At 45.3% G+C, this 23,928-nt stretch overlaps 1 protein-coding gene across 5 annotated transcripts in view; it reads left to right on the top strand.

Moving 5' to 3' along the window:
• Window positions 1–23,928, top strand: part of PHF20 (PHD finger protein 20) — a 188,225-nt gene that overhangs the window by 5,619 nt on the left and 158,678 nt on the right. Inside the window, exon 1 of one of the 5 annotated variants that reach the window (XM_037995038.2) lies at window positions 22,133–22,205. The exons of the other annotated variants lie outside the window; for them this stretch is intronic. The gene's annotated coding sequence lies outside the window, so the exon portion shown is untranslated. Of the gene's footprint in view, window positions 1–22,132; window positions 22,206–23,928 lie in introns of those variants that run through there. 5 annotated transcript variants of the gene reach the window in all.

Genomic DNA, 23,928 nt, shown 5'->3' on the forward strand with positions numbered 1-23,928 from the left:
TTAAGGATAATGATAAGAAATCTGTATTTCAGGCCGGGCGCGGTGGCTCAAGCCTGTAATCCCAGCACTTTGGGAGGCCGAGACGGGCGGATCACGAGGTCAGAAGATCGAGACCATCCTGGCTAACACGGTGAAATCCCGTCTCTACTAAAACTACAAAAAAACTAGCCGGGCGAGGTGGCGGGCGCCTGTAGTCCCAGCTACTCGGGAGGCTGAGGCAGGAGAATGGCGTGAACCCGGGAGGGGGAGCTTGCAGTGAGCTGAGATCCGGCCCCTGCGGACTCCAGCCTGGGCGACAGAGCGAGACTCTGTCTCAAAAAAAAAAAAAAAAAAGAAATCTGTATTTCAAATAACTTAACAAATGAATAAAACTAACAGTACTTTGAGTGCACCTGATTATTGCCAAAGACAGGTGCTGAGGGGGCTTGGAAGTCAGAATTTAAAGGTATATTTAACCTCTGGAGTTTTCTTCCTTCATCATCTTCCTAAGAAATAATAGGGAGGATGTTTACATTTTTCTTGATAAACAGTCTTTTTATTAATTTTATTTATTTATTTATTTTGAGACAGGGTCTTGCTGTGTCGCCCAGGCTGGAGTGTAGTGGCACAGTCTCAGCTCACTGCAACCTCTGCATCCTGAATTCAAGCGATTCTTGTGCCTTAGCCTCCTGAGTACCTGGGATTATAGGCGTGTACCACCATGCCCAACTAATTTTTTGTAGTTTTAATAGAGACAGGGTTTCACTATGTTGGTTAAGCCGGGACATTTTTCTTTTTTTTTCTTTTTTTTTTTTTTTTTGAGACAGAGTCTCGTTCTGTCGTCCAGGCTGGAGTGCAGTGGCCGGATCTCAGCTCACTGCAAGTTCTCCCTCCCGGGTTTACGCCATTTTCCTGCCTCAGCCTCCCGAGTAGCTGGGACTACAGGCGCCCGCCACCTCACCTGGCTAGTTTTTTGTATTTTTTAGTAGAGATGGGGTTTCACCGGGTTAGCCAGAATGGTCTCGATCTCCTGACCTCGTGATCCGCCCGTCTCGGCCTCCCAAAGTGCTGGGATTACAGGCTTGAGCCACCGCGCCCGGCAAGCTGGGACATTTTTCTTCATAAACATTCTTTAAACCAAAATGTATGCTTAGTCAAGCTCCTTGATTGGATTATGAGCCTAGAGAAAAGGAGGGTGATGTCTTTGTCTTATCCATCTTTGTCAGTGACTGCCCCTTACAGGCTATTGACTGTAGGGTAACCTAATGAAAATTGAGATGGGCGCTGTGGCTCACGCCTGTAATCCCAGCACTTTGGGAGGCTAAGTTGGATGGATCACCTGAGGTCAGGAGTTCAAGACCAGCCTGGCCAAGACATGATGAAACTCTGTCTCTACTAAAAATACAAAAAATTAGCCAGGCATGTGGCAGGTGCCTGTCATCCCAGCTACTCAGGAGGCCGAGGCAGGAGAATGATTTGAACCTGGGAGGCAGCGGTTGCAGTGAGCCAAGATCGCGCCACTGCACTCCAGCCTGGGTAATGAGTGAAACTGTGTCTCAAAAAAAAAAAAAAAAAAAAATTGAAACTTTTGTAATAATGCCTTATTATTTATTATTATAATAATTATTTATCATTATAATGTAATAATTATATATAGTATATATTATATGCATATATAGTATATAATAATTACATATTGTATTATATATTATATATTGTATAATTATTATAATAATTATTTATTATTATAATGTAATAATTTGTAATAATACTTTGACAATTTTGCTAGATCTTGGGCTAGGTCCTCCCTGGACTTTGCTCTTTTGCCAAATAATGGAACTAATGAGCTGACAGAAATCCTATACAATTTTAGAAGCCTAATATGAGTGACTAAATGTAAATAGTATGGTTTTAGGAAAGAGTGGTGGAGCTTGAATCAGTGCATTTTGGAGAAGGAGCAAGAAGAGGGGCTTGGGATTTCAACAAAGGATTTTTTTTTCTTTTTTTGAAGTGGAGTCTCACTTTGTTGCCCAGGCTGGAGTGCAATAATGGCACAATCTTGGCTCACTGCAACCACTGCCTCCCAGGTACAAGTCATTCTCCTGCCTCAGCCTCCCGAGTAGCTGGGACTACAGGTGTGTGCCACCTCACCTGGCTAATTTTTTATATTTTTAGTAGAGACGGGCTTTCACCATATTGGCCAGGCTGGTCTCGAACTCCCGACCTCGTGATCTACCCACCAGGGACTCCCAAAGTGCTGGGATTACAGGTGTGAGCCACTGCGCCTGGCCTAAACCAAGCTTTTTATTCAATGACAGTTTATTCCACGTCAGGAGCATAATTCTAGGATTTTAAAGGCTGACTTCCAGGAATCTTAGATGGGTATTTGGGGTCTCTGTCCTAGTAGAGACCTGATTCTCAAGAGGTCTCTTTCTCATATGAAAAAAGTCCATGGCTGGTGGATTGACATTCCTTTCTTTCTTTTCTTTTGTTGTTGAGACAAAGTCTAGCTCTGTTGCCCAGGAGTGCAGTGGTGCAATCTTGGCTCACTGCAACCTCCGCCTCCCGGGTTCAAGCAATTCTCCTGCCTCAGCCTCCTGAGTAGCTGGGATTACAGGTGCCCACCACCATGCCTGGCTAATTTTTTGTATTTTTAATAGAGATGGAGTTTCACCACGTTCGCCAGGCTAGTCTTGAACTCCTGACCTCAAGTGATGCACTTGCCTCGGCCTCCCAAAGTGCTGGGATTACAGGCGTAAGCCACCATGCCTGGCCAATGCCTTTCTTGCTTCTACAGGTGCACAGGTGTTGGGATTTCTAGGTTGTGGAAACTTGGTATGGAAATGTGGGCATTTTACAATAATGATAACTATTGCTAGCATTTTTGGAACACTCTCTTAAATGTCATTGAATCCTTACATCTGACCTGCCATCCTCTCCTAACAGAGGAGGAAACTGAGATGAGTAATTTGTCCAAGGTCATTTGGCTGATAAGCAGGGCCTGGATTGGAGTCCGGGTTTCTTTTTTTCTTTTTTTTTTTTTTGAGATGGAGTCTCGCTCTGTCGCCCAGGCTGGAGTGCAGTGACACGATCTCGGCTCACTGCAAGCTCTGCCTCCCGGGTTAACGCCATTCTCCTGCCTCAGCCTCCCGCGTAGCTGGGACTACAGGCGCCCGCCACCTCGCTCGGCTAGTTTTTTTTATATTTTCAGTGGAGATGGGGTTTCACCGTGTTCGCCAGGATGGTCTCGATCTCCTGACCTCGTGATCCGCCCGCCTCAGCCTCCCAAAGTGCTGGGATTATAGGCGTGAGCCACTGCGCCCGGCCGGGAGTCTGGGTTTCTTTGCCTCCTGTCCCAGTGCTCTTACATCCCTCTCTCTGTAGCTATGGTGCTTTTCCCCCTAGAAATTTGAATGAGTCATTTTAACTACAAATCAAACAGGTGGCAGTCTGCCCTTTGCCACCCTCATCTGAGATTTCATTCTTTTTTTTTTTTTTTTTTTTTTTTGAGACAGAGTCTTGCACTGTCGCCTAGGCTGGAGTACAGTGGTGCAATCTCAGCTCACTGCAAGCTCCTCCTCCTGGGTTCACACCATTCTCCTGCCTCAGCCTCCCGAGTAGCTGGGACTACAGGTGCCCTCCACGATGCCTGGCTAATTTTTTGTAGTTTTAGTAGAGATGGGATTTCACCATGTTAGCCAGGATGGTCTCGATCTCCTGACCTCGTGGTCCACCCACCTCTGCCCTCAAAGTGTTGGGATTACAGGCTTGAGCCACCGCGCCCGGCCTACAATGATATGCCTGTAATCATGCCTGTAATCCCAGCCACTAGGGAGCCTGAAGCAGGAGAATTGTTTGAACCCGGGGGCCAGGTAGAGGTTGCACTGAGTCAGGATTGCCGCACTACTCTCTAACGTAGGTAACAGAGCAAGACTCCAACTCAAAAAAAAAATAAATAAATAAAAATTGTAATTCTGTACCCATTAAACACTGACTCCCTCTTTCATGAACCTCCTCCCAGCCCCGGCAGCCACCATTCTACTTTCTGTCTCCATGTTTTTGAATACTTTTCTGCCTTTTTTGAGGCTCCTGGGCATGACTGGTTTGGGTTGCTTGACTGTCCCTTGGTTCCATGGAGTATTGAATTCTGTCTAATGTGCTTTGATGAGTAGAAAATTGGTCATGCTGTGACCTATATGATAATTAGACATCTGCAATTTTTAAAGGCAAGGTAATTAAAGAGGCCACTTTTCTTTTTCTTGTTTTTTTTTTGTTTTTTTTTTTTTCTTTTTGAGACATTCTCACTCTGTTGTCCAGGCCAGAATGCAGTGACATGATCTCAGGGCTGACTGCAACCTCTGCCTCCTGGGTTCATGCGATTCTCCTGCCTCAGTCTCCCGAGTAGCTAGGATTACAGGCGCATGCTACCATGCCCGGCTAATTTTTGTATTTTTGGAAGAGATGGATTTTCACTGTATTGGCCAAGCTGGTCTTGAACTTCTGACCTCAAGTGATCCACCCTCCTTGGCCTCCCAAAGTGCTAGGATTACAGGCCACTGCGCCTGACCAAGAGGCTGATTTTCATGTCCAGGCTGCATGGTATGTGGTGGTGAGGTTGCAGGATTTGGAGGTGGAATGCCTGAGTTTGAGTGCCTGTATTTGCCACTCTCTTGGGGCCACATGTAATTTGGGCATATGACTTAAACCTCTTGAACCTTTCATTGTGTTATGCACATTGGAGGCAGAACTTTCCAGCCTAGCAAGTTACTTAACCTATATGAGCCTGTTTCCTCACCTAAGTGTTATCATAACTGTCTGACATCAGTCATTGGGAAATATCAGTAAATGTTATCCTTTCCCTCCATTTCCTAATCTATAAAGGAAATTAAAGAAACCTGGTTTGACTGGGCACAGTGGTTCATGCCTGTAATCCCAGCACTTCGGGAGGCCAAGGCAGGAGGATTGCTTGAAGCCAGGAGTTTGAGACCAGTCCTGGCCACAGAGTGAAACCTCATCTCTAAAAAAAAGATTAAAAAAAATATTAGTCTGGCATGGTGGTGCACGCCTTGTAGTCCCAGCTCCTTGGGAAGCTGAGGTGGAAGGATTGCTTGAACCCAGGAGTGCAAGGCTGCAGTGAGCTATGATCCTGCCACTGTACTCCAGCATGGGTTACAGCGAGAGCCTATGTTTAAAAAAAAAAAAAAAAAAAGAAAGAAAAGAAAAGAAAAAGAAAGCATAGTTTATAGAGTTTTCCTGGCTGGATGATCTATGAAGAGTTGAGAATATGTTACCATTATTACTTTTGTTTTATTCCTCTCAGAAAATGTGTGTAAAATTCCTCCATGGGCCCTTCAGTGGGCCTTGTTAGTTTGTATTTCACCTATAACTTTATCAGTAGTGTATGCCAAAGAAAAAGACTCTTGCATTTTTTTTTTCTTTGTGAAGGAGTCTCACTCTGTTGCCCAGGCTGGAGTGCGGTGGCACAATCACAGCTCTCTTGCAGCTTCAACCTCCTGGGTTCAAGGGATCCTCCTGCCTCATCCTCCTGAGTAGTTGGGACTACAGGTGTATGCCACCATGCTTGGCTAATTTTTTTTTTATTATTATTATTTGTAGAGATGAGGTCTTGCTGTGTTGCCCAGACTGGTCTCAAATTCTTGGGCTCAAGTGATTCTCCTGCCTCGGCCTTCCAAAGTACTGGGATTGGCCAGTCATGGTGCCTCATGCCTGTAATCCCAGCATTTTGTGAGGCCTAGGCAGGCGGATCACTTGAGGTCAGAGCTTCAAGACCAGCCTGACCAACATGGAGAAACCCCATCTCTACTAAAAATACAAAAAATTAGCTGGGCATGGTGGCACATGCCTGTAATCTCAGCTACTCTTGGGAGGCTGAGGCAGGAGAATCGCCTGAACCCAGGAGGCGGAGGTTGCGGTGAGCTGAGATCCTGCCATTGCACTCTAGCCTGGGCAACAAGAGTGAAACTCCGTCTCAAAACAAAACCAAACCAAAGTACTGAGATTATAGGCATGAGCCACTGTCCCACCCTTACTTTTTTTTTGAGACAAACTATCGCTCTGTCTGCAAGGCTGGAGTGCAGTGGCAAGATCTCGGCTCACTACAATCTCTGCTTCCAGGGTTCAAGCCGATTCTCCTGATTCTTCTGCCTCAGCCTCCTGAGTAGCTGTGACTACAGGTGCCTGCCACCACGCCTGGCTAAGTTTTGTATTTTTAGTAGAGACGGGGTTTCACCATATTGGCCAGGCTGGTCTTGAACTCCTGACCTTGTGATCCGCCTGCCTCGGCCTCCCAAAGTGTTGGGATTACAGGCGTGAGCCACTGCGCCTGGCCACATTTTTTTTTCCCCTCATTTTCACACACACAAAACTAACAGTAGGCCGGGCGCGGTGGCTCAAGCCTGTAATCCCAGCACTTTGGGAGGCCGAGACGGGCGGATCACGAGGTCAGGAGATCGAGACCATCCTGGTTAACATGGTGAAACCCCGTCTCTACTAAAAAATACAAAAAACTAGCCGGGCGAGGTGGCGGGCGCCTGTAGTCCCAGCTACTCGGGAGGCTGAGGCAGGAGAATGGCGTGAACCCGGGAGGTGGAGCTTGCAGTGAGCTGAGATCCGGCCACTGCACTCCAGCCTGGGTGACAGAGCGAGACTCCGTCTCAAAAAAAAAAAAAAGAAAAAAAAACAAACCTAACAGTAATCTCTTAATATTATTAATGTTGAAATATCCCAAAGACTTTGGGGTTTTTTGTTTGTTTGTTTTTTGGTTTTTTTTTTTTGAAATGCAGTCTCACTATGTCTACCAGGCTGGAGTGTAGTGGCATGATCTCTGCTCACTGCAACCTCCGCCTTCCGGGCTTAAGAGATTGTCCTGCGTCAGCCTGCCGAGTAGCTGGGAATACAGGTGCGTGCCACTATGCCCAGCTAATTTTTATGTTTTTAACAGAGACGGGGTTTCACCATGTTGGCCAGGCTGGTCTTGAACTCCTTACCTCAGGTGGTCTGCCCACCTCAGCATCCCAAAGTATTGGGATTACAGGCATGAGCCACTGCACTCAGCCCCTTGTTTTTAAAAGTAATAAAGGTTAGTGGGGGCCGGGCGCGGTGGCTCACACCTGTAATTCCAGCACTTTGGGAAGCTTAGGTGGGCAGATCACTTGAGCTGAGGAGTTCGAGACTAGCCTCGGCAACATGGCAAAACCCCACCTCTATAAAAAGTACAAAAATGAGCAAGGTATGGTGGCACGTTCCTGTAGTTCCAGCACTGGGGGAGCTGAGGTGGGGAGGATGGTTTGAGCCTGGGAGGCAGAGGTTGCGGTGAGCCAGGATCATGCCACTGCACTCCAACCTGGGCCACAGAGCCAGACACTGTCTTAAAAAAAAAACAAAACAAAAAACAGGGTAGTGTGTTTTAGAGGAAGGAAGTCTTGCTTCTGAAGTCCCAGCTCTTCTATCTAGCCAGGTGACTTTGGGCAAGTTGTTTATTGCTCTAAGCCTCTTAATCCTCCTTCGTAAAATGGAATAATACTGCTGACTTCTCTACATTGTTGGGAGTGAGATGTTTGTCAAGGATTTAGCATGTGGTAATAAATCAGTAAATGTTAAGTATTTCCTGGTATTAATAATAAAGGCTAGGAATAAAAGTTAATATTTAAAGGATAAGGGAATTTTATTTATTTATTTATTTATTTTTGAGACGGAGTTTTGCTCTTGTCACCCAGGCTGGAGTGCAGTGGTGCGATCTTGGCTCACTGCAACTTTTGCCTCCTGGGTTCAAGCGATTGTCCTGCCTTAGCCTCCTGAGTAGCTGGTACTACGGACTCCTGTGACCATGCCTGGTTAATTTTTGTATTTTTAGTAGAGACGGGGTTTCACCATGTTGGCCAGGCTGGTCTCGAACTCCTGACCTCAGGTGATCCTCCCACCTCAGCCTCCCAATGTGCTGGGATTACAGGCGTTAGCCACCATGCCCTGCCAGGATAAGGGAACTAACGAATTGTCTCATAAATAACTTAGGTATTTAAAACTCCATAGGCGTGAAAATGTCTCTCGAGGCCCTGTTGAGTAATGATTTCATCTCCAAGTTGTTTTCCTTCGTAATATGGTGATATTTCAATTAAGAAACTCTGTAAGAATAGGCCGGGCATGGTGGCTCACACTTGTAATCCCAGCACTTTGAGAGGCCGAGGTAGGTGGATCATGAGGTCACAAGATCAAGACCATCCTGGCCAATATGGTAGAACCCTGTCTCTACTAAAAATACAAAAAAAATTAGCAGAGCATGGTGGCACATGCCTGTAATTGCAGCTACTTGGGAGGCTGAGGCAGGAGAATCATGGCTTGAACTAGGGAGTCAGAGGTTCCAGTGAGCCAAGATTGTGCCACTGCATTCCAGCCTGGTGACAGCGTGTGACTCCATCTCAATAAATAAATAAATAAATAAATAAGACTTCCCCTCGGCTGTGCACGGTGGCTCACGCCTGTAATCCCAGCACTTTGGGAGGCTGAGGTGGGTGGATCACAAGGCCAGAAGATCGAGACTATGCTGGCCAATATGGTGAAACCCCATCTCTACTAAAATATAAAAAATTAGCCCAGTGTGGTGCCGCACGCCTGTAGTTTCAGCTACTCGCGAGGCTGAGGCAGGAGAATCGCTTGAACCAGGGAGGTGGAGGTTGCAGTGAGCCGAAATTGAGCCACTGCCCTCTAGCTTGGCGACAGAGCAAGACTCCATCTCAAAACTCACTCCAGAGCTATAGACTATATCACTCAGAGAGTACAGAGTATTGATAGATTGGAGCCCTCAGTGCCTAAAGAAATGGATACAGCTTTTCTTAAGCCCCAGGGATAAAACTGTGGTCTGTCTTCAGTTGCTTCATTCCAAGTGCTTTGCCTTCCTCTGCACGCAAGGAGTAGTAATAGTTTCTATGTTTACCTGTGGATAACACTCTTCAAAGAACCTCCATATGATTCTCTCCTTGAATCTCTACACCCTTTGAGATGGATGATATTGATCTCTTTCCTGTTTTTTTGTTTTTGTTTTTGTTTTTGTTTTTTTTGAGACAGGGTCTCTTGTTCTGTTGCCCAAGCTAGAGTATAGTGGTGCAGTCATAGTTCACTGCAGCCTTGAACCCCTGGGCTCAAGTGATTCTCCTCCCTTAGCGTCCTGAGTAGCTAGGACCACAGGTGTGTATCACCGTGCCTGGGTATTTATTTATTTATTTGAGACGGAGTTTCACTCTTGTTGCCCAGGCTGGAGTCCAATGACGCGATCTCAGCTCACTGAAACTTCTGCCTCCCAGGTTCAAGTGATTCTCTTGCCTCAGCCTCCGGAGCAGCTGGGATTACAGGGATGTACCACCATGCCCAGTTAATTTTGTATTTTTAGTCTAGATGAGGTTTCACCATGTTGGTCAGGCTGGTCTCTAACTCCCGATCTCAGGTGATCCGCCTGCCTCAGCCTGTCAAAATGCTAGGATTACAGCCGTGAGCCACCACACCCAGCCTATTTTTGTATTTTTATTTTTACCTTTTGAGAGAGAGTTTTGCTGTCCCTGGCTGGAGTGCAGTGGTGCAATCTCTGCTCACTGCAACCTCCGCCTGGGTTCAAGTGATTCTCCTGCCTCAGCCTCCCTAGTAGCTGGGATTACAGGTGCTTGCCATCATACCCAGCTAATTTTTGTATTTTTAGTAGAGACAGGGTTTCATCATTTTGGCCAGGCTGGTCTCGAACTCCTGGCCTTAAGTGATCCACCTGCCTTGGCCTCCCAAAGTGCTGGGATTACAGGCGTGAGCTACCTAGCGCAGCTCCATATTTTTATTTTTTGTAGAGATGAGATCTCACTATGTTGCCCAGGCTGGCTTCAAACTCCTGGCCTCACTCAAATGATCCTCTCACCTTGGCCTTCCAAAGTACTGGGATTACAGGTGTGAGCCATTGCACCTGGCCTCTTTTCTGTTTTTATTTCCATTTTGCCAGTGAGAAGGCTGAGGTTGTCTCTTTTTTTTTTTTTTTTTTTTTTTTTTTTGAGATGTAGTCTCTCTCTGTTGCCCAGGTTGGAGTGCAATGGCACAATTTCAGCTCACTGCCACCTCCACCTCCCGTGTTCAAGCCTTTCTCCTGCCTCAGCCTCCTGAGTAGCTGGGATTACCAGTGCACACCACCACGCCTGGCTAATTTTTGTATTTTTACTAGAGGTGGGGTTTTGCCATTTTGGCCAGGGTGTTCTTGAATTGACCTCAGGTGATCTACCCACCTCAGCCTCCCAAAGTGCTGGGATTACTGGTGTGAGCCGCTGCGCCTGGCCAGGTTATATCATTTAACAAGCATTTGACCACCATATTAAGGGCACTGCTTGTTAGATGCTGGGGATGCCTATGAGGAGTTCATTGCCTTCTGGGAGAAATCTACTTAGATAGGCAGTTTCAGTACAGAGTGATGAATGCTGTGACCCATAGGGTAAGTTAGGTTGCCATGAGAGAATGCAGGTGTGAAGGAAGTCCTTCAGGGAGGTGCCAATGGCTAAGCCTGGTCATGAAGGACCAGGAAGAGAAAGCAGCTTATTTGGCTGGGTGCAGGGGCTCATGCCTGTAATCCCAGCACTTTGGGAGGCGGAGGCGGGTAGATCACCTGAGGTCAGGAGTTCGAGACCACCCTGGCCAACATGGTGAAACCCCGTCACTAGTAAAAATATAAAAATTAGCCAGGTATGGTGGTGCGCTCCTGTAATCCAAGCTACTCAGGAGGCTGAGGCAGGAGAATCGCTTGAACCTGGGAGACAGAAGTTGCAGTGAGCCAAGATCGTGCCATTGCACTGCAGCCTGGGTGACAGTGTAAGACTGTCAAAAACAAAACAAAACAAAACAAAACAAACAAACAAAAAAGCTTGTTTATACAAAGGCCCTGGAGGTCGGAACTGCAGGGAGTTTGGATGTGGCAGGAGTATGGGTAGTAAAAACACTAATAACCTTTTTTTCTTTTTCTTTTTCGTGTTTTTTTTTTTTTTTTTTTTTTGGTGACAACGGTCTCACTCTGTCGCCCAGGCTGGAGTGCAGTGGTGGGATCTCGGCTCACTGCAACCTCCACCTGCCGGGTTCAAGCAATTCTCCTGCCGCAGCCACCTGAGCAGCTAGAACTACAGGCGTGCACTGACATGCCCGGCTAATTTTTTGTGTTTTTAGTAGAGACAGGGTTTCACCATGTTGGCTAGGCTGGTCTTGAACTCCTGACCTCGTGAACCACCCGCCTCTGCCTCCCAAAGTGGTGAGATTACAGGCGTGAGCCACGGCGCCCAGCATCCCCCTTTTTTTTTTTTTTTTTTTTTAATATATGCACAGTTTTGCTCTTGTTGCCCAGTCTGGAGTGCTGTGGATCGATCTCAGCTCACTGCAAACTCCGCCTCCTGGGTTCAGGCAATTCTCCTGCCTTAGCCTCCTGAGTAGCTGGGATTACAGGCATCTGCCACCATGCTTAGCTAATTTTTTGTGTGTTTAGTAGAGATGGGTTTTCATCACATTGGCCAGGCTGGTCTCAAATTCCTGACCTCAGATGATCCGCCTGCCTCTGCCTCCCAAAATGCTAGAATTACAGGTTTAAGCCACCATGCCCAGCGAGAACAGTAATAACCTTGCAAGCTTATTGTGTGCCAGGCTCTGCTAAATAACTTTTTTTTTTTTTTTTTTTTGGACGGAGTCTCACTCTGTCATCCTGGCTGGAGTGCAATGGTGTGATCCCGGCTCACTGCAACCTCTGCCTTTCGGGTTCAAGCGATTCTCCTTCCTCAGCCTCCCCTGTAGGTGGGATTACAGGTGCATGCCACCACGCCTGGCTAATTTTTGTATTTTTAGTAGAGGCGGGATTTCATCATGTTGACAAGGCTTATCTCAAACTTTTGACCTCAGGTGATCAGCCTGCCTTGGCCTCCCAAAGTGCTGGGATTACAGGTGTGAGTCCCCAGGCCTGGCCTGTACTAAGTAACTTTTATCTTCACAACACCTGTATGATGGTTTGAAGTGGGTGCTAGTGATATCCTCGTTTTACAGATGGGGAGCCTGAAGCTCAGGACATGACTTGTGCAAGTTTATCTGGAAAGTGGTGGGGCTGGGGTCCAAACTCAGGCACTCTTATTTCAGAGTTCTGGCTCATAACCACTGTGTCCCACAGCCTGTCTGCTAAAGCTTGCCTGCTTCTGTCCTTTTAAGCTCCCATCTTTAGAGTTTCTTTTGGCTTGGTTATAATGGCTAACTCACTAATGGCCCAAATGCTGTACTGAGTATCTTGATTATGGTTCTGTAGGGGAGCCACTGAACTGTTTTTTTTTTGTTTTTTGTTTTTGTTTCTTTTTGAGATGAAACCTTGCTCTGTTGCCCAGGCTGGACTGCAGTGGCGTGATCTCGGCTCACTGCAACTCTGCCTCCTGGATTTGAGCGATTCTCCTGCCTCAGTCTCCTGAGTAGCTGGAATTACAGGTATGGGCCACCATGCCCAGCTGATTTTTGTAATTTTTTTTTTTTTTTTTGAGATGGAGTCTCGCTCTGTCACCCAGGCTAGAGTGCAGTGGCCGGATCTCAGCTCACTGCAGGCTCAGCCTCCCCGGTTTACGCCATTCTCCTGCCTCGGCCTCCCAAGTAGCTGGGACTACAGGTGCCCGCCACCTCGCCCGGCTAGTTTTTTTTTTTTTTTTTTTTTTGAGACAGAGTCTCGTTCTGTGGCCCAGGCTGGAGTGCAGTGGCCGGATCTCAGCTCACTGCAAACTCCGCCTCCCGGGTTCACGCCATTCTCCTGCCTCAGCCTCCTGAGTAGCTGGGACTACAGGCGCCCGCCACCTCGCCCGGCTAGTTTTTTTTATTTTTATTTTTTAGTAGAGATGGGGTTTCACCGTGTTAGCCAGGATGGTCTCGATCTCCTGACCTTGTGATCCGCCCGTCTCCGCCTCCCAAAGTGCTGGGATTACAGGCTTGAGCCACCATGCCCAACTAATTTTTGTATTTTTAGTAGAGGTTAGGTTTCACCATGTTGGCCAGGCTGGTGTTGAACTCCTGACCTTGAGATCCGCCTGCCTCGGCATCCCAAAGTGCTGGGATTGCAGGCGTGAGCCACCGTGCCCGGCCTGAACTGTTTTAAAATAGAAGTCTTAAGATCAGACTTAGATTTTAGAAATATCACTGTAGTAGCAGTGATGAAGATTAGCAGCAGTGTAGTTAACTGGAGTCAGCCTTACCTCGGTTCAATTCCTTGTCCCAATACCTGGCTAGCTTTGGTATTTGGGAAACTTACTTTGTGAACCTTAGTTTTCTCATCCGTAAAATGGGAATAATGCTCATTACAAACCTAAGAGGTAAACACTAAATGGACTGATATAGTTTTATATATATATACACATATATATATCGGAATAGTATATATATCTTAGTATATACATACATATCTTAGAGTAGTATATATCTTAGAATAGTGTGTGTGTGTGTGTGTGTATATATATATCTTAGAATAGTATTTGTCATAAAATAACCACTGAGAAGATGTCATCTCATGAGACAGTATTGATTTGGATCTGGGGAAGGTGTAGCTGGCGGCTTGGAGCTCTGTGAAGAGCTGTTGGAGTAATCAAGATTAGAACTGATGCAGGGCTGATACTGGGCATCCACTTGGCAATGGGCGAGACTTAGAAGCAGGTCCAACAAAATGGTGTCCAAGTGTGAGAGGGAGAAGGAGGTAAGGGAAGTGCCCATGTTTCTAGTTTGGCACACTTGCCAATCTTAAGACCTTAAACTTTGATGGGGACAAAAGGAGAAGGAACTTGTAAGGGTAAGATGATTAGCTCAGTGAAATTGAGTAATATGCCAAAGGTCATACAACGATACATTTTAGGGCCAACCCTGGCCCAGGCCCTTTCCATTGCTTCTGGGAAAATCCACTGATTTAATCAACTCATTCTCAGTAGTTTGGAATGAGTAAACTCAACTCATGTTTGCTGTCTCTTTGCATTTTAATTATGGAAGGAAATGCTTGACTCTTGGAGAAAGCATTTCAAGTACCTGGGAAGACAGTGGGGAAGTTCTGAGGCCTATTTCTTTCTTCACTCTTTTATTTTGAGACAGAGTCTTGCTCTGTCGCTGGGCTGGAGTGCAGTGGCTCGATCTCGGCTCACTGCAACCTCCATCTCCTGGGCTCAAGCAATTCTCCTGCCTCAGCCTCTTGAGTAACTGGGATTACAGGCACATGCTAGCATGCCTGGCTAATTTTTTGTATTTTTAGTACAGATGGGGTTTCACCATGTTGGCCAGACTGGTCTCAAACTACTGAACTCTGGTGATCTGCCCTCCTCGACCTCCCAAAGTGCTGGGATTACAGGCGTGAGCCATCGTGCCTGGCGTCTTCCCTCTTTTCATTCTTGCCTTTCCCTCCCTCCCTCCCTCCCTCCCTCCCTCCCTCCCTTCCTTCCTTCCTTCCTTCCTTCCTTCCTTCCTTCCTTCCTTTATTTTTCTTCCTCCTTACCTCTTCTGCCTTTCCTCCCTCCTTCCCTACCTTGTCAAGTAAAAGGAACTAATTCCCTTTCTTCTAGTGTGACGTGGGAAGAGGTCCTACTTGAACCAATTTGTCACTTCCCTAGGACTCAAGATGTGCTCTTTATGCACTTTAATATATTGGATACTGTGTGTTAACTTTTAATAATATTGACTATAATTCTTTGTGTCTGATGTCTTTTTTGCTAGTATATCACCATTGCCATCACCAGTACCATTTAGAGTTTGCTATACTAAGCACTTGACATCCATTAGCTCACTTATTCTTCACAATGCTAGGAAATTGGGGCCGTTGATCCCATTTGATATCTGGGCAAACACGCCCAGTGATTTTTCTTGTTGTTTCTCAGCCAACCATGACTGGAGCCACAATTGATCAAAATCTGAGTCTAAAACCTGTCTGTGCACCCATCCCTAGGCACTCCCTGGCCTTCCTCCAAGGCAGAACTTTGGCAGAAAGTCCTCTTGAAGGCTTCTTCCTGGGAGACCCAGGTATCACTGGACCGGCTAAAATTGTTTATGTTTTCCTGGGACAGCAGCAGGGGCTGCGGGAAGTCTCAACCTTCTAGGCTCAGGCTGTGTGTGGGAAAAGCTCGTTTCTGCCGGAGGCTCTTTGCCTCTAATAGTTCCCTTTGCTTAGAAGTCACTTTCCTTAGATCATCACATGGCTGTCTCCTTCTTGTCACCTAGGTCTCTGCTTAGACCTCAGTTCCTCGCAGAGTCCTTTTCTTTCTTTTTCTTTACTTCTTTTCTTTTTTTTTTTTTTTTAGACAGAGTCTTGGTTTGTCACCCAGACTGGAGTGTGGTGGCACGATCTTGGCTCACTGTAACCTCCACCTCCTGGGTTCAAGTAATTCTCCTGCCTCAGCCTCCTGAGTATCTCGGACTACAGGCGCCTGCCACCGTACCTGGCTAATTTTTGTATTTTTAGTAGAGACGGGGTTTCGCCATATTGGCTAGGCTGGTCTCAAACTCCTGACCTCAGGTGATCCGCTTGCCTCGGCCTCCCAAAGTGCTGGGATTACAGGTATGAGCCACTGCACCCATCTTCGGAGAGTCCTTTCTAACAGCCGTATCTAAAATAGTCCTTTCCATGCCGCTGGTTCACATTATTTTGTTGTTTTTCCCGCAATTACTTATCTCTGTCAGAAATGATCTTTATATGCTCGCGTGGCGCAGTGGCTCATGCCTGTAATCCCAGCACTTTGGGAGGCCGAGGCAAGCGGATCACCTGAGGTCAGGAGTTTGAGACCAGCCTAGCCAATATGGTGAAACCCCGTCTCTACTAAAAATACAAAAATTAGCCAGGTGCGGTGGCAGGCGCCTGTAGTCCCAGATACTCAGGAGGCTGAGGCAGGAGAATTACTTGAACCTGGGAGGTGGAGGTTGCAGAGAGCCGAGATTACACGTTGCACTCCAGGCTGGGCGACAAGAGCTGGACTCTGTCTCAAAAAAAAAAAAAAAAAAAAAAAAAAAAAAAGGCCAGGCGCAGTGGCTCACACCTGTAATCCCAGCACTTTGAGAGGCTGAGGTGGGTGGATCACCTGAGGTCGGGAGTTCGGGACCAGCCTGACCATCATGGAGAAACTGTCTCTTCTAAAAATACAAAAATTAGCCGGGCGTGGTGGCGCATGCCTGTAATCCCAGCTACCAGGAGGCTGAGGCAGGAGAATTGCTTGAACCCGGGAAGTGGAGGTTGCAGTGAGCCAAGATTGCGCTACTGCACTCCAGCCTGGGCAGCAAGAGCGAAACTCTGCCTAAAAAAAGAAAAAAAAAAATGACCATTATGTATGTGCTTATCTTGTTTCTTAGCTGCCTTCCTCACTAGAGAGCAGGGTCTGGGGTGCCTTGTCCTCCCATTATCTATCTCCAGTACCTGACACACAGCAGGCACTCAATGAATATTTCTTGAATGAAGGGGGCATAAAGATTTAAGCTGGTCTTTCACCTGAAGTGTCCCTCAATTTAAAGTGGTTGTATTGAGTTAAAAGGCACTGTCACACTTTAATGGAGGTTGAATCCAAGCCTTGTGATAAGCACCATTAGATTATCCCAAAGCCTGTTCTGTAGTTTCTGGTGATTGGCATTTTATTCCTTGAGAGTCCCAGAGATTTTTTTCCTCGAAAGTCCCAGAGTTTATTTCCCTCTACCCATGTCCCAGAGCTGATTCACTGAAAGGTCTTGTTCCATACCCATCTATCACTTTTAATTCTTTGTTGTTCCTCTTTTCCTTGAGCACAAAGGGATTGCTGAGGGCAAGACTTCCAGTTACCATAGCGACAGTACTCTTTTGCCTCTCCCAAAATAAAACCCAGAGTCTTTGTCAGTACAACATTAACTGTAAATGTGATATGAATTCAGAAAATGTGGGCGTGGTGGCTCACGCCTGTAATCTCAACACTTTGGGAGGCTGAGGTGGGCGAATCTCCTGAGGTCGTGAGTTTGAGACCAGCCTGGCCAACATGGCAATATCCCGTCTCCACTAAAAATACAAAAATTAGCTGGACGTGGTGGTGCGCTCCTGTAATCCCAGCTACTTGGGAACGCTGAGGCAGGAGAATTGCTTGAACCCAGGAGGAGGAGGTTGCAGTGAGGTGAGATCACACCATTGCACTCCAGTCTGGGGACAGAGTGAGACTCCGTCTTAGAAAAAAGAAAAATCTACTACCATTTATTGAGTACCTACTTTATTTATTTATTTATTTATTTATTTATTTTTGAGACAAATCTCACTCTGATGCCTGGGCTGGAGTGCAGTGGCACCATCTTGGCTCACTGCAACCTTCATCTCTGGGTTCAAGCAATTCTTCTGCCTCACCCTCCTGAGTAGCTGGGATTATAGGTGTGTGCCATGACGTCTGGCTAATTTTTGTATTTTTTTAGTAGAGACAGGGTTTCACCACATTGGCCAGGCTGGTCTCGAATTCCTGACCTCAAGTGATCTGCCCACTTTGCCCTCCTAAAGTGCTGGGATTACAGGTGTAAGCCACTGCACCCAGCTGAATACCTAGTTTGTGTTAGACATTTTAATAGGGGTTTTGCAGACCTTTCTCATTTAATTCTCATAGCACCCATGATAGGGGCCACTATCCCCATATCATAAGTGAAGAAACAGAGTTCAACAATGTACCTTGTAAATACTTGGGGTAAGCATCTGAATTCAGGAGCTACTGGGCTGAGGTTCGGATGCTAGCTTAGCTCCTTACTATGTTAGTATCCTTAACTTTCTTTTTCCTCATTTTTGTAATGGGGATTAATATAGTACTTCTGTGATTTTTGTAAGGATTAAATTAGTTAATATATGTAAGGTTAGTTATTATAATTTTTTTTTTTTTTTGAGACAGAGTCTCACTGTGTTGCCCGGGTGGAGTGTAGTCGTGCAATCTCAGCTCACTGCAACCTCCACCTCTTGGGTTCAAGTGATTGTTCTGCCTTAGCCTCCTGAGTAGCTGGGATTACAGGCGCACACCACCATGCCCAGCTAATTTTTGTATTTTTTAGTAGAGATGGGTTTCACTATGTTTACCTGGATGGTCTCTATCTCTTGACCTCATGATCTGCCCGCCTTGGCCTCCCAAAGTGCTAGAATTGCAGGCGTGAGCCACCGTGCCTGGACTATACATTTCTTTTTTTTTATGTGGGTCTCGTTAGTTTGCATAAGGGTATTTTATATCTACTCTCTTTTTGTAAGGTTAGTTTACATCTTTATCATAGTAGTAGCTTAATAGCATTCTTTATTTAATTAGTTATCTGTTGAGTTTATAATGTAGTCCTACTGTATTGAATTTTGATTAAATATTCTCTTGTTTTTTAATGGATGAACTACATCTAGCTTCCCCATAATCTTATGTAAAGAGCTATTGGTTTTTCTCATTTTCACAAATGATTTATTTTTATCCTGGACTGTATTCTTCAGCTTGAAATGGCTGAATGAGTCTAAGAGTATAAGCAGTTCCACAGCTTGTTCTTTGTTCTTTGCTTCTAGATTGAGGTATAAAAAGATGGCCGTGGTCAGGACCCCAGGAGGTGAACTAGTGTACCTGTTTCCCCGCATCTGGACTAGTGTTAGGTTTTGTCTTTTCTAAAAAATTAAGTATTTCTGCTTGTTATATAATGGTGTGATAATTCTGACACAACATTTGAAAAGCACCCAGTTGCTTTATCTTCCTGTGTTCAAGTTATGTTTATATCTAAAGACATGAATATAAGCATCACAACGACTTTGGTCAGAGAAAGAGGAAGGACCTTTGAGAAGCAGTTTTTCTACTTCTGTAGACATCCTGTTACTTTTGATAAGAGGAAATTCTGCCTCAGAGGACCTTGAAATTTGCTAGCACCTCTGCATGTCAGTTTCCTCCCTGTAACTTAATTTTACTTCTATACCATGGTAACATTACATTAGTCCCAATTATGTCATCTGGCAGTTGTGAAGATCCAGTAAATAGTAAAATAGTGTAAGAATTAAATTCTTGCATTTAAAAAATTTGCAGTTTTTTTTTTTTTTTTTTTTTTTGTATTTTTTGTAGAGATGAGATTTCACCAAGTTGCCCAGGCTGGTCTTGAACTCCTAGACTCAAGCTATCTGCCCCTTGGCCTCCCAAAATGCTGGGATTACAGGCATGAGCCTGTACTCAGCCTCCCAAAGTGCTGGGATTATAGGCGTGAGCCAGTGTACCTGGTGAAAAATTTGCATATTTAAATAACATTTAAAAAACGGGCTGGGCATGGTGGCTTATGCCTGTAATCCCAGCACTTTGGGAGGCCAAGGTGGGTGGATCATTTGAGGTCAGGAGTTCAAGACCAGCCTGGCCAACATGGTGAAACCCTATCTCTACTAAAAATACAAAAAGTATCTGGGCAGTAGTGGCTTATGCCTGTAATCGTAGCTACTCAGGAGGCTGAGGCAGGAGAATTGCTTGAGCCTAGGAGGCGAAGGTTACAGTGAGCTGAGATCACGCCACTGCATTCCAGTCTAGGTGACAGTGAGAGTCTCAAAAAAAAAAGATAAATGAAGAAACATAAAGAAGCAACCCCACCACCAGAATAAAATAAAATCATACCGTCTAGGTAATTCCTGCTGACAATTACTTCTTTGGTAGTTTTTTTTTTTTTTTTTTTTTTTCTAGATGGAATCTTGCTCTGTCACTCAGACTGGAGTGCAGTGGCATGATGTCAGCTCACTGCAGCCTCCACCTCCTGGGTTCAAGCGATTCTCCTGCCTCAGCCTCCTGAGTAGCTGGGATTACAGGCATGTGCCACCACTCCAGGCTAATTTTTGTATTTTTAGAAGAGATGGGGTTTCACCATGTTGCCCTGGCTGGTCTTGAACACGTGACCTCAGGTGATCCACCTGCCTCAGTCTCTCAAAGTGCTGGGATTACAGGTGTGAGCCACCGCACTTGGCCTTTTTTTTTTTTTTTTTTTCTTTTGAGACAGGTCTGGCTGTGTTGCCCTGGCTAGAGTGCTGTGGTACAATCTCCGCTCACTGCGACCTCTTCCTCCTGGGCTCAAACCATCCTCCTACCTTAGCCTCCCAAGTAGTTGGGACTACAGACACACACTACCATGCCTGGCTAATTTTTTTGTATTTTTTGTAGAGATGGGATTTCACCATGTTGTCCAGGCTGATCTTGAACTCCTGAGCTCAAGCAATCCACCTACCATATCCTCCCGAAGTGCTGGGATTACAGGCGTGAGCCAGTGTGCCTGGCCCATTTTTCCTTTTAATAGCTGTAGTGGCATGACTGTAGCTTATTGCAGCCTCAAACTCCTGGGCTCAATCAATCCTCCCACCTCAGCCTCCTGAGTGGCTGAGACACAGTCCTCTTTTGATGTATGTTTTGGTTGCAGAAATTTCAAAGCTCTATTGATTATTGTTATGGATAATCTGATAGGCTTTGAGGGTATGTCTTCATTATAAGTTACTGGCCATGGGATTGTTGGGCAGAGATTATGTTTTTGTAAGTGGTGCCAAATTGCCTCTAGAAAGCTTTTCGGTTTTTTTTTTTTTTTTAAATTTTGAGACGGAGTCTCGCTCTGTAGCCCAGGCTGGAGTGCAGTGGCCGGATCTCGGCTCACTGCAAGCTCCGCCTCCTGGGTTCACGCCATTCTCCGGCCTCAGCCTCCCGAGTAGCTGGGACTACAGGCGCCCGCCACCTCGCCCGGCTAGTTTTTTGTATTTCTTAGTAGAGACGGGGTTTCACCGTGTTAGCCAGGATGGTCTCGATCTCCTGACCTCGTGATCCACCCGTCTCGGCCTCCCAAATTGCTGGGATTACAGGCTTGAGCCACCGCGCCCGGCCTCTAGAAAGCTTTTCTAGTTAATGCTTTGGATAGAAGCATTTGAGCATGGTCTCTTCTCCTCATCCCTGCTAACACTACCTTTAAATTTTTGCCAATTTGAGAAGTGAAATTTTGTTATTTTAATTTGCATTTCCTTTAATTTAGGGTGATGTTATGTGTATATATTATCACGTGTTCATTAGACCTTTGTATCTGTACTCGACCTCCAAATATGCCGTTTCTTACAGTTTGCGCATTTTGTTTTGTTTTGTTTTTTTGAGACGGAGTCTCGCTCTTGTTGCCCAGGCTGGAGGGCAATGGTGCAATCTCAGCTCACCGCAACCTCCGCCTCCCGGGTTCAAGCAATTCTCCTGCTTCAGCCTCCCTAGTAGCTGGGATTACAGGTGTGTGCCACCACGCCCAGCTAATTTTATATTTTTAGTAGAGATGAGGTTTCTCCATGTTGGTCAGGCTGGTCTTGAACTCCCGACCTCAGGTGATCCATCCGCCTTGGCCTCCCAAAGTGCTGGGATTACAGGCGTGAGCCATCGCACCTGGCCCACTTTGCACATTTTAAAGTAAGTTGTGACCAGGCACGGTGGCTCATGCCTGTAATCCCAGCACTTTGGGAGGCCGAGGCAGGTGGATCACCTGAGGTCAGGAGTTCAAGACCAGCCTGACCAACATGGAGAAACCCCGTCTCTATTAAAAATGCAAAATTAGCTGGGCGTGGTGGCGCACACCTGTAATCCCAGCTACTTGGGAGGCTGAGGCAGGAGAATCGCTTGAACCCAGTAGGCGGAGGTTGCAGTAAGCCGAGATCATGCCATTGCACTCCAGCCTGGGCGACAGAGCAAGTCTCCGTCTCAAAAAAAAAAAAAAAAAAAAGAGTAAGTTGTTTGAACTTTTTTGTCCTTGGTTTGTACGCACTCTTTGTTAATAATGGAAGTTAGCTCTTTGTCATACGAGTTGCAGTTATTTTCTTCCAGTTTGTCATTTGTGAAAGTGCCCTTTAAACTGTGCTGCACGGTGTGCTTTTAAAGCTTTCATTATCATTGATGCAGGGGACACTGATCGAATACTGTATTTAAGGAAATAAACTAGGCCCTGTGTCTCCTGTGTAGCAGTGAGTTCCCACTGTAGGGAAATTTGAATGTAAAGGAGTAATTTGAAATCCTGCCAAGGTCTTTTAAAATGGAATCCTATGTGAATACAGATTGCATGAGTTTTTAAAATTCTCTCCATGTCCATATTGAACATGTTCCCTTTTTCTCTTTTTCTGGAAGCTGGTGATTTTTGGAAGAAAAAGCTAAGGCCCTGAAGAGAAGTTAAAAGCTACAGAATCTAGCCCTATTGCATCTTCAGAAAAATTGTGTTTGAAACTAAATGAAAGAAGTAAAAATGTACTACTTATGTAATTTTTTTGAAATTCCTGCTTCTCTATTGAACTCTTTTTTATTCTTTAGTAGATGTTGACAATTTAAATAGATACTTTCAGATGATTTCCCCTCTGCCCCTCCCTTCACCCTTTGCTAGAACTCATTCATGCCTTCTTAGTGTTTGCGTTTGTCTTGCTGGGTGGAGTAGAGCTGGGACTGAGTTGGATTCCTAATTTTCAGCATTTCCAGCATAGTGACTTACTGATAATACTCGTTGGTGGTTTGTTGGGTGAATTAATGTGAATTTAAAAACAAACTCTGCCGCCTCAGAGGGGTGGAGGGGAAATTGGTAATGGGATGGGAAAGCCAGATTAGTTTTCTGTTCTGTGTGATACCAGAGAGTGAAACTTCAAACACATGGGTCAGAGTTACAATGAAACAGGTTTTAGTTCATAAGTAGCAGGAATTCTGAGGATTCAGCCTCAAGAGGAATTGGTTTTATTGAGATTTTGGGAATAATTTGCTCATCTTCATTCACTGCCTCCCTCCCTCCTACATTTTAATGGAGGGCTTCCTGGGGTGCCTGGGGGACAGTAATGTGGTAGAAACAATAAATTCAGAAGTCAGGCCAACCTGGACTTTTGTTCTGGGGCCTGTCACTTAGCACTTGAACTTTAACCAAGTTACTTTAAACCGAATTTCCTCATTTGTGCTAACATAGTTATTAACAGCTACTAACTGTGTAGTTCTTACTTTGTGCCGGTCCTGAGCTCTTTAAATGGATTATATATTTTAATCCTCACATCCACTGCTTGGAGATAGATATTATTATTATCACCATCTCTATTTTACAGAGAGGAAAATAATTTACACAAATTCATTCAGCTAATAAGGGGTTAAATAATTTATATAAATTCATTCAGTTAATGATTTTATTAACTGAATGATTTTATTAACTGGGGATTCAAGGCCAAGCATTTAACCCCATTACATTAAATTCCGTTACTTTGGTAAAAGAAGACTGTTAGCCTACACAGAGCCTGACAAATAATAGCAGCTCAGTGAGTATTAAGTTTCATCCTGCCTTTCTTGTTGGGCATCACCTTTTTATATAATCTGGGAGGGGAAATTAATAATCAGAATATTGCTTGGTATGAATTAAGTCAGAGAACAAGATAATTTGACATGGTATTTCAGGCAAGCCAAAATGAAGACCTTTCTACTGATTGGATTATACCTGTATGTCAGTTTTTTTTTTTTTTTTTTTTTTTGAGACAGTTTTGCTCTGTTACCCAGGCAGGGGTGCAGTGACATGATCTCGGTTCACTGAAACCCCCACCTCCTGGGTTCAAGCAATTCTCATGCCTCAGCCTCCTGAGTATCTGGGATTACAGGCATGCACCACCATGCCTGGCTAATTTTTGTAATTTTAGTAGAGACAGGATTTTACCATGTTGGCCAGGCTGGTCTGGCTGGTCTGGAACTCCTGACCTCGAGTGATCAGCCGCCTCGGCCTCCCAAAGTTCTGGCGTGAGCTACCATGCCCGGCCACATGTATGTCAGATTTGATATCTCATTTTCTTAGGGAATGTTTGGTAAAGGCTGTCAAACCTCTGACACTTCTTTCCTAGGGTCCAAATTGTTAGAACCTCTTGCCAACACAGCTTTTCAGCTTAAGTTTCAACTTCCTTAATTACAGCTGTCAACCATTTCTGCCTTGGTTTGCTTTGCTTTATGTGTTTCCCAA

The sequence above is a fragment of the Chlorocebus sabaeus genome, chromosome 2, assembly GCF_047675955.1.
Source record: "Chlorocebus sabaeus isolate Y175 chromosome 2, mChlSab1.0.hap1, whole genome shotgun sequence".
Taxonomy (NCBI): domain Eukaryota; kingdom Metazoa; phylum Chordata; class Mammalia; order Primates; family Cercopithecidae; genus Chlorocebus; species Chlorocebus sabaeus.